Source organism: Oryx dammah, unplaced genomic scaffold (assembly GCF_014754425.2).
Source record: "Oryx dammah isolate SB20612 unplaced genomic scaffold, SCBI_Odam_1.1 HiC_scaffold_20, whole genome shotgun sequence".
Taxonomy (NCBI): Eukaryota; Metazoa; Chordata; class Mammalia; order Artiodactyla; family Bovidae; genus Oryx; species Oryx dammah.
In genome coordinates, this window is record NW_024070204.1 from 48,525,471 (window position 1) to 48,538,148 (window position 12,678).

The 12,678-nt window shown below is 43.3% G+C and overlaps 1 non-coding gene across 1 annotated transcript; it reads left to right on the plus strand.

The window, feature by feature from the left end:
• Positions 1-203: 203 nt before the first annotated feature.
• LOC120879734 lies at positions 204-307 on the plus strand. The gene has a single exon (XR_005724879.1). It is a non-coding gene; the product is annotated as a U6 spliceosomal RNA (small nuclear RNA).
• Positions 308-12,678: the final 12,371 nt, after the last annotated feature.

Sequence of the window (12,678 nt, forward strand, 5' to 3'; positions counted from 1 at the left end):
TTTGACAAAGTTCTCCAAGATGGAAGCTGACTGAATAATGATCCCCAAAGTCATAAGATCCTAATCCCTGGACCTGTAAATGTTACATTATTTGGAAGATGGCTCTTTCCAGATGTGATTAATTTAAGCATCCTGAGATAAGTCAGTTTCACTGAATTTTATGGGTGAGCCCTAAATGCCATCACAGGTGTCCTTACAAGGCAGAGCTTACTTCTATAGCACATGTACTAAAATCGAAACAATACAGAGATTAGCATGGCCCCTGTGCAAGGATGTCATGCAAATTTGTGAAGCATTCATATTTTAAACAAGGGGTGGGGCAGGCAAAGGGAGATTTCACACAGGCACACAGAAGAGAAGGTGATTTGAAAATGGAACGAAGATGTATGGCAAAACCAATACAATATTGTAAAGTAATTAACCTCCAATAAAAATAAATAAATTTATATTTAAAAAAAAAAGAAAATGGAACAAAGAGAGATTTGAAGGTTGGAGTGATATGGCCACAAGCTGAGGAATCCTAACAGCCACCAGAAAGTGGAAAAGGAAGGAAGGGGCTCTCCCCAGAACACCCTGAGAGAGTATGGCCCTAATGACACCTTAATTTTGGCCTAGTGATGCTGATTTTGGACTTTTGCCCTCCAGAACTGGACAGAATACATTTTTGTTGTTTTATGTCACCATGTTTGGTGTCATAGAAGCTGCAGGCAACTAACATAGATCAAACCCTTCTTGAAATGTTCTGTCCCGGTTCTGGTTAAATAGACATGGTCTAGCAAATGGAAGGGTCTTCCCAGAAAGACTGTCTTACTCTTAAAAGGAAAAGGTGGGAGGGAGTCTTATTTCTTCTTCCAGATGTTGTTGCCCCTACATACAGCATTAGAACTGGAGCAGCCCTCTTGTGACTGTGCAGCTGGGACACAAGCCAATGAGCCAAGGATGGGAGAGAAGAAAGACGGGACAAACTTGGGCCTTGGAGGACAAGTTTTATTGGATCCCAGCCTCAACCACAGACCACTGTCTATGCTCTTTAGCACCACAACAGCAAAGTCAGGTAGTTGTGAGGGAGATCAAATGGCTTACAAGCCTAAAATTAGGCTATCTGATACTGTAAGAAAAAGTTCACGAGCTTCTGCCATTCTTGAACACAACTATCCCAACTGTCCTTTTATTGTTGGATATTGTTTTTCTAGTTTCTCCAAAAATTGTCTTTTTTTCACAAGCTTTTAACCTGTCACTTGGGCATATTCCTACATATAAGATTGAGTGTGATCCACAGAGAAAGAGTCAAATAAGGAGATAAATAAGCATGCATGGAAACGATTTACAATAATCTCCTAGATCATCTGGGGCTTCCCCAGTGGCTCAGTGATAAAGAATTCACCTGCAGTGGAGGAGATGCAGGTTTGATCCCTGGGTCGAGAAGATCCCCTGGAGGAGGGCATGACAACACACTCCAGTATTCTTACCTGGAGAATCCCACGGGCGGGTCCATAGGATCTTAAATAGCTGGACACCACTGAAGTGACTTAGCATGCACGGTTAGATCACCTGTAATCTTATCAAAGTCTGTGAAAGATTGTGATCAGTGTGTGAGATAGCATTTTCCACATATAAATAAATATAGGTGATCACAACAACTTAATTTAAAACAGCAGGCTAGTCTAGAAGAAGGATAAGAAAACAAGCTTTTCTTTTCCTATTTTAAGTTTAAATCAGCCAAACCAAACTTCCTCCTGGGTTGAAAGATGTTGGTGGAACTTACATCATAGTGAATGTTATTACAGCTGAGAGAGAAAGGGCCCTGGACCCGGTTTCCAGTAGGCAAGTTTGAAGCACCCACACTTCACAGTTACAGCCTGTGCAAGGGAGATAACTATTGTTCAGTATATAAGGCAGGACTCAAAGTGTGTCATGTAAATAGAACCAACTATATACTTATTGATGTTTGACTCCATGCCATTTTTTTTTTCCCCTCTTAAAGAGGAAAATGGTCACTTCTTTTTAGAAAGTTCCCCTCAGCTGAGCTGTGCTCTGAAGGCACCTTCCTTAAAGGGAGCTGAGAGGTAGGCAGTCCTATAGTTAGAATTGTGGCTGCACAAAAGCAGGTTGCAGGAGGGCGTGACTGACCAAATAACCCTTTGAACTTTGTGAGAAAGTCAAGCTGCAGCTGTCCCAGCCAAACACTTCTACTTTCTTTCCTAGAAGCTGTTTAAGGAGGTCTCTCTTGGTGCAGAAAGAACAAGATGGCTGCAGTGTCTAAATTCTTGTGGGTATTTTCAGGTCGCCCCTGGGACCAAATAAACCAATGAGGTGTATAGTGATCTGAAATATCCTTGAGGATGAACCGTACTTGTCCGTCTGTCGGAAGGAGCCATCTAGGATGATCACGGCAGCCTGGAGAGAGTCCAGAGATAACAGCTCCTGAAGGCAATTTTCCATAAATGCTTAGGATCTGGTGATACTCCTAACACACACAGAGATACACACAGACACACACACATGGCAGCAAAAAAAATCATCACCAAATCCTCAGAAAATCACTGATAATAGTGTCAGACTCAGAATACAAATAATAGAGGCAACTATTCAATTCCACGAGGACTCAACAAGAATCAGTAAAAGTGCTTTTGGAAAGAGCCCATTTGGAACTTCCAGCCTATTCGGTGCTGCTTTCTTTCCAAAATATCTGATACAGGAGACTTCCACTTCCTTTCCCGAAGAATGCTGGATGAGTGTTAGGTTTTCCATATCAACCTGGCAAAACAATAAGCCTCCCCTCCTCCGCCTTTTCTTAACTGAGATAGACATTAAAATCTGTGAGTGCAAAAGCACTCATTATATTGAAGGTTTTTAACTCTTCTGTAATATTTAAAGTAAAAATGGTAACATAAATAACTAAAAGAAATAAAACTTTTTATTTGAGATATTAGGAAAAGAGCATTTAAAACTTGGGCACCTTTCCTTTAATAACTTGGAAAGATCTTTGTGCGTTTATCTGCTATCTCATTTAAACTTTGATATATTCAGTTGCTCAGTTGTCTCCAATTCTTTGAGACCCCATGGACTGCAGCACGCAAGGCCTTCCTGTCCATCACCAACTCCCCGAGATTGCTCAAACTCATGCCCATTGAGTCAGTGATGCCATCCAAACATCTCGTCCACTGTCGTCCCCTTCTCCTCCTGCCTTCAATCTTTCCCAGCATCAGGGTCTTTTCCATGAGTCAGTTCTTAGCATCAGGTGGCCAAAGTATTGAAGTTTCAGCTTCAGCATCAGTCCTTTCAATGAGCATTCAGGACTGATTTCTTCTAGGATTGGCTAGTTTGATCTCCTTACTGTCCAAGGGACTCAATATACACCCTATAAAATGAGCTAGTCAGGCTCAGGGTGATTAAATGACATATTAAGTTTGCATTGTTTTCTTATTTACCACGTTTGTGATCATTATTGGTCTGTGCTTCTAAGTGTTTTAAAACACAGAAAGCTAGAAAATTATTCATTAGTTCATAATGTAAGTATAAAATGTCAGCCAAATAAAGGACCCTGATTTGGCAAGGAGGCATAGATTTTACCATCAAACAGATGTATGTTAGTAGCTAGAGCTTCAAAAAACTTACTTGGCCCACTGAGCCTCATTTTCTCATCCATGAAATAGGCATAGCAATATCTACCAAACAGCACTGTTACAAGAATTAGAAATAAAATTTGGGACTTCCTTGGTGGTCCACTGGCTAAGACTCCGAGTTTCCAACGCAGGGGACCTGGATTCAATCCCTGGTCAGGGAACTAGATCCCACATGCCACAACTAAGATCCAGTGCAACCAAATGAAATATGCAAAGCTTCTGGAAAATGGTAAAAACTCTCTCACTGTCAGGTATAAATGCACATAGAAGTGAAAAAACAATAAAGCAAATATTCAGCACACAAATAGATTGGAAATATTGAGAACTAAAGTATTTTATTTCTTTGTAAAAAGGTCATGTAGAGTAATTAGAACAGTGCTTGCCTTCTCGTCATGTAACAAAATACAGAGCAAGTACCTTTTCTATGCCTTGGTAGATTGTCCATCACTTTCATAAATTTGGATGTTTCCACCATTTTATCCTTTGTATTTTTAATACCGTGATGTATCCAAGAGTCCTTTTAATATGTGTGCATGGGAGGGAGGGCTAGGGGAGGGATATCTTTTTTTTCCTTTGGTGGTGCTGCTTCCCCTGAGACATCATCTTTTTTCATTTTCTGCACTTATGGCAATAAGTTCCTAAATTCCTTTCCTCTTTGGTTACTTACCAGAGTGGCTCCAATGTCAACATTCCCATGCTCAGCTGGATTTTCTAAACGTAATTTACGTTCGATTTGAATTTTCCTTCCTGAATTATCACCTTTTGTTTCTTTCTTCGCTTTCATTTTTGTTGGCAATTCATTCCATTGATTATCTATTTGTGTAAAATGGCACATAGGTGATCGCTGGAAGACAAGGAGGCAATCCAACAACACATTTTGCTGTTTGTGGGTAAACGGAATAACAAATGCACAGTGACCAATCACTAACAGTGTGAAAGGAGTGACATGATTGTGATGGTGAGGTGCGTATTGAGGAGGTGATGAGCTCCCTAAATATGTGCACTGATGAGCTAGCAGCACACTTTGTACTTCATGCAACTACCCACAGTTCAGACACCAGGGCAACTGAAATCTGAACCATGTTGCTAGAGGGGACTGGTTTTATTTAACTAAAGTCAGTTGTGGTGACTGAAATTCACACAGATTGGAACTCTACAAAATGCGGACTACCTGTATTATCTTTGGGTTTCTTGGCACTGGGACTTGCACACGTGTAACAGTGAAATGGTTGCACATTTTAAAGAAGCCAACATTGATTTTATTTTGCCAAGTTGTTTTTTTTCCCCATTGTGTAAAATAGTAGGGTGTGGCCACAGAGAGCATTATTGTTTAATCATTTCATTAACAATCCAGCCCACATATCTTTTCTCCTCACCCCATGGACCTGCTCTTTTAGGATAATTCCTTCTCGCTCATCAAGTAGTAGTGAAGATATTTCCTGTCTTCATGAAAAACACTTCCATCTTTCCCTGCCCCAGGGAGGAAATGCAGAGAATGCTTATCCATCACAACAGGATGTAGAGCTGTGTACCTGGGTCCTCCCCCATGTTTCAGATTTAATGCAGTCACAACCCAGGCACAATTCTAAGCAATATGCCATATGTGCGGTTCCCAAGAGAAATCAGAAAAAATCTGCAGGAAGTTAGGCAGGGCGGCAAGCCCCAAAGACATTGAATATTCTTTGCCATAATATTCCACTTCCTTTGTGGTTTTCATGGAATTTAGTATATACCTTGGTGTGGGGGGTGGGGAGTGTGTGGGAGGTTTGAGGAGTGTGGAATCTGTATTTGTCTCATCCTGGTGCAGATGTTAAACAGAGAAAAGGAACACCAGGAGCTAGAGGTGCAGGAAAAGGGAAGAGCTAGGGCTGTCAGGATCAGAGTGCATCCTAAGATCATCATGATTGGACAAAAGTGTGTAGTAAGAGGAATGCGTCTTAGGGGGCATATCCCAGAGGCTGATCCTGAATGCAAGTAGTTAATGTGGGTGATCACACCAGGAAGACCAGGAGCGGGAGATGAACCATGGGAAGCAAGGAAGCAATACATAATATGTCAAAGAGCTGGTTTCTAATGTGGGAAACCAGAGCTCCATCACCCTGGGGATGGACGTCTGTGGAACCAGAGAGAACACATCTCAGGGCTGTCTCTCAAGAGACAAGAAAGCTGTTGAAGACAGCTCAGCCTCCTGGTTGAGAACAACTGGCTATCTTTTAAATTCTCAGCACTTATGATCTGCCCTGCATGTAGCAGAACACACCCTGAGAGGCCAGAGGGAGGCTAGAGGCAAAGTCACAAATGCTTGCAATAAATACTCATCTGAAGTTTATGAAGGTAGGGTATCAACAGTACCCACTATTGGGCTCTAACTGTGGTCTAGGCACTATTCTAAGAACTTTGCGTGCATTAACTCATGAATACAGGCAAGCCTACAACAAACTGCAAAGTGGACACTATTATCATCTTTTTATAAATTAGGCACAGAGAAGTAACTTGCCCAAGCTCACAGTCTAGGAAGTTACAGAGAAAACAATGATAATGAGTATGATAAAGCTTCATGTAACCTCTATATACCATATTGCCAGTACCCCCTGCAATGAGTGCTTGATTGTCTCTATTTCTTTTATTTTTCCACAAACTCTCTTGAATTTTTAAAGCTTACTGTATGGCTGTGGAATAGCTTCATTTTTTAATAGGATAAGTGAAGAACATTTTGTGGAGCAAGGCACTTTACAAGCAGGGTCCCCAAGGTACCAGCTGACTCTGGACAGGATACCAGAGCTTACATGTTAGAAAGAACCACTCTTTTCTTACTGAAGCCACGTTGTTCGGGAATCTTGTCGTCAGTGGCCCAGTCTATATCATCACTAGCACACAGGACAATGTTGGAGTTTTAGTGACAGCTCGCAGACACCAAGCCCCAAAGAAGAAAGGGGGACCCAGCACTGCCTGGGGCCTCACACCGGAGGTGCTGAGTTAGCATCTGTGTACCGGTGTTCCTGCCCTAGTCGGGCTGGTCGTGCATGTCTCTTCTGCGCTGACTAAAAGAGGGCTCAGCCTCTCTAAAGAATTTCCTTTCCTTGTGCAGGGAGCTGGTACAAGAGCCAACACGATTAAGCTCTCCCTGGCTTCTCCACGAGTCACTGCTTGATTCTGAGTCTGCCTCACCAAACCAGTCCTGAGGTCTCTGTGCCCAGAGCTGTCAGCAGACCTCCCACTCCCTGTTTGTGTTGGCTTTTGTCACCGTGCCACGCTGGAGGTGTCGGCTAAAGCTGTTTACTGGCTTCACTTAAAAACACCTTAAGGTGTTCTTAAAATTCTGCTTTGAGCAGCGATACAGACAGGGACGGCAATGAGGCCAGAAAGTAATGGAGATAAATAGAACATAACAAAATTGTAATAAAACCACAGAGGAAAATACACAGGAACTTGTAAAAAAAAAAAGTGGCATGTTATTTAAACCCAGTTTTACACAAACACATATATACATATATGCATGTGAGTCCTTGTATGTGTGCATGCTCAGTCACTTCAGTCATGTCCAACTCGTTGCAACCCCATGGACCATAGCCCGCCAGGCTCCTCTGTCCATGGGATTCTCCAGGCAAGAACCCTGGAATGGGTTGCCATGCCCTCCTCAAGGGGATCTTCCCAACCCAGGAATCGAACCTGTGTCCTTTGAGTCTCCTGCATGGGCAGGTATATTCTTTACCACTAGAGTCACTTGTATATATGCACACATATAAATGTATACGTACACTAGTGTATAATATCAGGAGATCTTATCATTTTTATGGAGCTCATCCTTCCATCCATACTACAGGCCATGTCCTAGGCTAAGTGCAACTCCACAGCATATACGTTTAGGCTAAAACAACAACTGAAAAACAGTAGACAAAATATTCATTTAATATGCTTGAAAAATAACAGCATCTAAAATCAGATTCTTATTGCAACAGCCACACATGAGCTTCCCTGCTGACTTCTGTAGGGCCAGTGAACACATGACCGAGAGACATGGGCAGAACCAGACCCACACACAGCAAAGGGCTCAAAATCAGCTCACAAAGAATTAGCAAACAGCCGAGTTTAAATGGCTTGTCCCATCTCCAGGAAACAAAAACTCAAGGAGGAGAAGATCACGGAGCCAGTTGGTGGGAGTCTCCAGGCCCGTTGCTTGGGTCTTTTACGCTGCACGGCACTCAGTGGTCTCCCTGCTCCAGGATTTCTACTTTATGGTGGTTCACCGCACCCTGCACTAGCGGGACACTCCCGAGACTTCCGCTCCCTCCCTCTGCACCGCCCTCATATTTCCTAGAGTCAGGTCACTCAGATACCTGACTCACCCAAATCTGACCCACAGGGCCTGCCCACCTGTCTGCCCTGATGTGGGCGGGGATTCGTCAGAAGGGAAAGTAAGGGGGAGGTCAGGAGAGGAGTGGGGCTTGCTCCTCTTGGCAAGTGGGGAAACCCAAGTAACAAGACAGGAGAAGCTGGCTCGGCCTCCCTTCCGCAGCCCAGGAGCAACCTCCAGGCATCAGCATCTCTGCCTCCCACGGTCTGACACACAGCCTCTTTGTTTTGGATTGAAACTATCATCGCTAGAACCTACTGTCTATGTTTTATTTTTTTCCTAAGAGTTAAATAAATTAAGGAAGTGTTTCTGGAAGTCACTTGCAAGGGGGGACTTGTGAGCCAAGCAGAAGTGTGCTGTGTGGGTTCTGATCTTCCTCTGGGGTGACTATAGGAAGGCGGCTTGTTGGAACCAAGGCACTGGCGCTCTCCAGTCCCCAGATAGGCACAGATTCTCTTATCAGAGTTCCCCACCAAAAACCAGTATTCATGGTGCACAAGTTTCTTCTACCTGGAAAAGAAGGGTCTTGCAGCTGATGAGATGGGAGGGGACAGGGAAGGAATGTAAACAGTCTTTGGCTTGTGTTCAGATCTATAGCAGCATCTGTTCCCAACCCTCAACTCCAGCAGCATTTCTTAATGTAACAGTGGATCATTGCTTAAAGAGATTACAATTCTGAAAAACAGCAGCTTGCAATCGTGATTACCATTCAGTGGTAGCTCTGGCTTATAACTTTAAAATGTAACCACACTGAAGAAAACACTACAAAAGGCAAGAAATGGAGGAGATTAACATGTGGTACGTTAGCATTGGTCTTCGTCTAGTTTTGGTTGTGCTGTTCTTAGATGCTCGGTTGTGTCTGACTCTTTGTGACCCCATGGACTGTAGATCGCCAGGCTTCTCTGTCCATGGGGATTCTGCAGGTGAGAAAACTAGAATGGGTTGCCACACCTCTTCCAGGGGATCTTCCCAACCCAGGGATCAAACCCAGGTCTCCCGCATTGCAGGCAGATTCTTTACCGTCTGAGCCACCAGGGAAGCCCAAGAACACTGGAGTGAGTAGCCTAGCCCTTCTCCAGGAGACCTTCCCAACTCAGGAATTGAACTGGGGTCTCCTGCATTGCAGGTGGATTTTCTACCAGCTATGCTACCAGGGAAGCCCCTAGTTTTTGGTTATATGTTCTCAAAGTACTTTTTAGGGGGAACCAAAGATATGTGAAATGTTTAAAATACCACGGCCCTTAGTCCTCTGATTCTTGGCGATGGGGCAGTAGGCTGATCTTCAACCCAGGTATACTTGAAAAGTACAGTTAAACCACTGCTTGGGGAACTCCTGAGGGTCAAGGGGCCTTAATTTCCATTGTCTGGTGTCAGCATTGATCTTCATTTTAGAAAAATATCTTAAATCTCCTAGACTTGAAAGAACAGGAACTCTGAAACCAACTCTTATACTGGGGGCTCCTGACCCTCTCCTCTCAAGCTGTATTTTCATATTTCCCTGGGAAATCTTTTCCTTTGATTTCTGTCACAATTGCTGTGCTGAGCCCAAAGGGAGGTGTTAACATTCTGGTCCAAGCCTCAACAAAACCCCTTTCCCTTGAGATATTTTTTGAACAGGAATTGCCTGTCTATGTTTATTTAAACATATTTGCCACCTGATTAATGAGCAACATGAGATGCTTATACCCGAGAATCATTAAACAGGTAATCTCCATTTCCCCTGCTTACCCTGACCTTTCCTCAGCTTACAGGTGCATCAATATACATCCTGTGTCTGTAATACCTTTTATGGTTGTGTTAGTCAGAGGAGGCTAACTCCTTGACAAGAGTAAAATTCCAGCGGTTTAATGCAACATAAATTAATTCTCACTCGTGCCCTGGTCCCATGCAAGGCTGCGGTAGAACTGTTCCATGCAGTCACTGGGGGATCCAGGCTCATTCCTTCCTATACAATGCCCCACCTTCTTCTCATTCTTTCCAAGCCTCTTCATTTGCAGAAGAGCAAAGAGAGCACGTGGAAAAGGTGCCATGTTCTCATGTGAGGCTGGTTCACTCTGATGAGGATTAGTCTTGAGGACCACCTGATGCATAAGGATTGAGAAGTGCTGTCAATCAGAAACCCTAGAAGGTAGGACCTTGGATGTCAGTGGTGAAGGGTAACAAAACACCTTTCTAACGATCCATGAAAAATATGGAAACTGCAAATGTGCTTCATCATGTAATAAAGGGCAGGAACAGAGAGGTGTGCTTGGCTTCCCAAAATGCATATAGTAACAGAATCCCTGGGTACACTGAGGTGTCCTTTTTCAGTTGAGAAATTTCTAAGCCTGCAAAGGCCCCCCTTTCCCCTTCCTTTTGTGATTGTAGTAAAATATGTGAGTGCATGCTCAGACGCTGAGTCGTGTCCAGCTCTTTGTGACTCTATGGACTGCAGCCTACCAGGCTCCTCTGCCCATGGAACTTCCCAGGGAAGAATACTGGAGTTGGGTTGCCACTTCCTCCTCAGGGAGATCCTCCTGACTCTGAGATCAAACCCACATCTGCATCTCCTGCCATTAACTGGCAGATTCTTTATCACTGAGCCACCTAGGAAGCCCATAGTAAAATATATATATATATAACATTAAAACCTAAAAGCTTAGCCATTTTTAAGTATACAGTTCAGTGTGTTAAGTACATTAACATTGTTGTGCTACTAATACCAAGAACATTTTTCATAACCTCTGAGTAATGTTAACATTCAAGAAAACAAAATCTATGTTCACAATTCCTCATATAAAGAAAGACTACAAACATTTTTAAGAGTTCTGTGACAATAAAGTTGTTTTGGTTTCAGATCAATTTTCAGAATATTGGTCATTATTGAGAAATTTTACCTATGCTTCTATTTGTTTTCATTGTCGTAAAATATATAACTCTGGAGCCCGAGTCAGGCAAGCCTGAAAGAGTCAACATAAGTCAGAGAGGCTGTAGAGAGGGGTATAATCAAATTGATGTCTGATACACACCTTGAATAAATTCTTCTCTGATTTTCCCTTGTGATTTTTTTCATAGTTCTTATTTTATAAAATCATAAACTCTGAATTTGAAGGGACCTGCAAAGCCTACCCTGGTTTCTCTGGCATTGCTTGGAATTAGTCTTCTGTATTCAGTTCTTCACTGGGCCTCACCAGCATGTGGATACAGCGTGATCACAATGTAATTTCAGTGCAGTGATCATGATGAATAGGCACCTCTGCTTCCAATCACTTTCAATTCTCATCCAGTGGTAAGTCAATAAATAGTGTCCCACATGGGCTCACTGTCCTCTATTCTCCTGCTCTAGATCTCCATCAAGGGGTTGCTTACCACTGCCTTCGCTGCTGCTACCTGCTCCCATGGACAATACTGAGATCCTCACCCTGGGGGCCATCACCTAGGAAACACTGCCAGTCTGTGACCTCTCCTGACAGATGAGCTGCTCTCACTGTGATCCAGGCAGGACTAGACAGCAGGGCTTCCCTCCACATTTATTTGAAGCTGACAAGCCCTCTTCCTAAAGGACTCATCCCCACCCCAGGCAGTGAGCCTGGAGAATAGTCTTGGCTTGACCTGTTTATCACCTCCCCTGATAGCTCAGCTGGTAAAGAATCTGCCTGCAATTCAGGAGACCCCTGTTCGATTCCTGGGTCAGGAAGATCCGCTGGAAAAGGGATAGGCTACCCACTCCTGTATTCTTGGGCATCCCTTGTAGCTCAGTTGGTAAAGAATCCACCTGCAATGCGAGAGACCTGGGTTTGATTCCTGGGTTGGGAAGATCCCTGGAGAAGGGAAAGGCTACCCACTCCAGTATTCCGGCCTGGAGAATTCCATGGGTCACAAAGAGTCAGACATGACTGGGCGACCATCACTTCATTTTCACCTCCAAGAAGCCCCCAGTACTGAATACAAACTTCACCCTTGCTGACTCTCTCCTCCTAAAGCAAAGAAGTTCAGGGAGGGAGCTTATGCTCCCAGCCCCATCAGTCCGTCATGTAGCCTCCGATATGTCTGAATCTCAAGTTCATGTACTTTTCCTTTTTGATCTTCCTGGGGCATCATAAGGCTTCCCTGGTAGCTCAGCTGGTAAAGAATCTGCCTGCAATGCAGGAGATCTGGGTTCAACCCCTGGATTGGGAAGATCCCTTGGAGGAGGGCATGGTAAACTACTCCAGTATTCCTGCCTGTAGAATCCCATGGACAGAGGAGCCTGGCGGTCTACAGTCCACGGGGTCGCAAAGAGTTGGACAAGACTGAGTGATTAAGCACAGGCATCACACACTGAGGACAGATAAGCTTATGTCTTTTTTTCTCACAGCACAAAAAAACCACAGCTATTCACTGCCTGACAAAGAATGAATTAAAGAACAAAGATACCCTCTATACAGTTTCCCTGGTTACCTAGCCATTCCAAGACAGGTAGTATAACATTGTCATATTGTTTCCCAAACAATTGTTTTTATATATGTAGGGATTTTGTTTACACAACTTACTTTGTTGATATCTTTCCAAATACGAGGCTTTCCAGTTAACAACTAGAGGTTAATATTCACCAGCTATGTAGGATAAAAAATGTTACCAGATTCCACTGGAATGATCATTTATGTTTTTTACTCAAGTAATAATAATAATAATACTCTTTTTAAAAAGTCCAACCATAAGCTGGGCCCAAGCAACAGT